The sequence below is a fragment of the Microtus oregoni genome, unplaced genomic scaffold (assembly GCF_018167655.1).
Source record: "Microtus oregoni isolate MIOR12 unplaced genomic scaffold, Mior012 000023F_ref0000262, whole genome shotgun sequence".
Taxonomy (NCBI): Eukaryota; Metazoa; Chordata; class Mammalia; order Rodentia; family Cricetidae; genus Microtus; species Microtus oregoni.
In genome coordinates, this window is record NW_024543082.1 from 12,631,297 (window position 1) to 12,633,864 (window position 2,568).

At 37.9% G+C, this 2,568-nt stretch overlaps 1 pseudogene; it reads left to right on the plus strand.

Moving 5' to 3' along the window:
- Positions 1-604: 604 nt before the first annotated feature.
- Positions 605-1,203, plus strand: LOC121462019 (annotated as a pseudogene).
- The last annotated feature ends 1,365 nt before the right edge of the window (positions 1,204-2,568 follow it).

Genomic DNA, 2,568 nt, shown 5'->3' on the forward strand with positions numbered 1-2,568 from the left:
CCTGGCTCTTCCATAATTTTTTGAATAGATGAGAAGTCATCTAATAGTCCTTAAACATAGGGTTCTGATTATAGTTACTAAAAAAATTAATATGATGAACCTAATCCCTTGTGTAGTCAGTATCTGATGGCTGAATGGCAGTTTTTCATTGCAGTTATTGCTGTTTTATGTTGCTTACTATATAGTCTCATCACATCTTTGCAACTATATTTCTAGTATACCTATTTTTGGCCAAATTACATAATTTGTTATGCTTTAAAATAATTAGCTTTAATAGAATGTGTTGCATAATGGTGAAAGAAATAAATCAGAAAGGAAGAATTATGAGTAACCTGGAAAAATATTCTGAATAGTAGAATTTCTGCTATACACGTCTAAGTAATCACAGATTAAAGAAATATCAAGAAAAATTGGTAAGTATTCTGAGTGAAATTAAATTAAAATAAAACACATCAAAATAAACAGAATATCACTAAAGAAGTTATAGAGATGGAGGGAAAAAAAGGTTTAAACAAAATCACCAACTCGAGGTCAGTGGGGTTTGCAGTGCAATGTCTGCAGCTGAGGCTCCCGGATTTGAGCAGGTGCAGGGTGCCAGGGCAGGATGCAAACACTGCTTTTGGGGTTGTACAAGTACATGTTCCAGAAGGATGAATACTGCATCTTTATCCTGGGCCTGGACAATGCTGGGAAGATAACCTTCTTGGAACAATCAAAAACATGGTTTAACAAGAACTACAAGGGGATGAGTCTATCCAAAATCACCACTACTGTGGGTTTAAACATTGGCAGTGTGGACGTGGGGAAGGCTCGTCTCATGTTCTGGAACTTAAGTGGACAAGAAGAGCTACAGTGTTTGTGGAACAAATACTGTACAGAGTGCCGTGGCATCATCTATCTATGTCACTGAGTCCACTGATGAGGAGAGACTGTCAGAATCCAAAGAGGCATTTGAGAAGGTGGTTTCAAGTGAAGCACTGGATGGTATCCCCATCCTGGTGTTGGCCAACAAGCAGAATGTGGAGACCTGCCTCACCATTCGTGACATCAAGACTACATTCAGTGACTGTACCTGGAAGATTGGCCAACGAGTCTGTCTGACCCAGGCCTGCTCTGCTCTCACAGGCAAAGGGCATCAGATGGATGGTGAAGTGTATCATGAGGAAGGTTCACCGGCCACCACTGCAGAAGGATATCACCTAAGCACTGTCCACTTCACAGTCTTGGGACTATTCATCCCAGGTGTTGGAAGAGTACTCCCTGCTGGTTGTGTGCCACCAATGCTGGGGTTGAGGTGGCTATGTTTGTTCATTCATTATTTGCTTTATGTTTTCTCTAAAAACATGCAAGGGTGGAGATGATTTTCATATTACCTGTGAATCCATAATTTTCTGAATAGATGAGAAGTCCTCTAATAGTCCTTAAACATAGTGTTCTACATATGCTAAGCCTATTGTATGTTCTTACATCTTTTTAATCCAAATAAATGTCACATTATAAACCCTATTTCTGATTCATGATAGAATTATAAGATTTCTAATTTTTATCTCAATTTTAAGCATAAATAATATAAAAATGATCAGAATAGGTTATAGTACCACTTATCTGTATACATCCTTTTTCTTTCCCATAACAACTGTATATCTTCATGTGAACACACAAACATGTACATATGTACACTTACACATATACATTTTTCAAGATAACAAGGCAGAAAGTTATCATTGTCTATATGGTTAAAAAGAAAAGTCTTTACGTGGCTGTTTCTTCTACACCAGTTACAGTTTGAAAGTCCCACACTCTTCACTGTCTGTGTGTCTGTAGAGAAACAGGGTTTGGTATGTGGACCTAGTCTCACTTAGCATTTCTGTTATGACTTCCTCCTAAAATAATAAAAATACAGCCTTATGCATTGTCTCAGATTTTCCAAGCACACTTGATTGGTTGCCCGGTATTGACAAACACAGGCTAAGTTCACCCAAATCCAAACAGAATAGCCATGGACTTTTAAACAGAATGGCCTGTTAGCAGGACTCTCATGAGGGCTGATGGAGGAAATGCTCTCTTGTGATTCCCAACGTCCTTTACAAATAACCAAAATCCATATTTTAGTAGTTTAACATTAAACAAGTATTTTTACTTTGTTTGCTTATTTTCTTTTTGAGACAAGGTCTCTTTCTACATGGCCTTAGTTATCCTGGAACTCACTATGTAAACCAGGCTGACCTCCAACTCAGAGATTCACCTTCCTCTACTTCCTGCATGCTCAGATTAAAGGCATGTGCTATCACACTTTGCTAAACAAGTATATATATTGTTTAAATGAGTAGACTGAGTTGTCCTGAGGAGGACTCTCATTTTCTGAAGGGAAATGAAGAAGAAGTGGATTTAGGGTAGAGAAGTGGTGTTGGGGGAGGGGAGGAAGGAGGAGTGGAGAAAGGGGAAATGTGGTTGGGATATAATATATGAGAGAAAAATGAATAAAAATAATATATCAATTCACTCATGTCAGTGAAACCATAACCTACACTTTCTAACTTAGTTTAGAATTCATAAATTTCAAAGTTT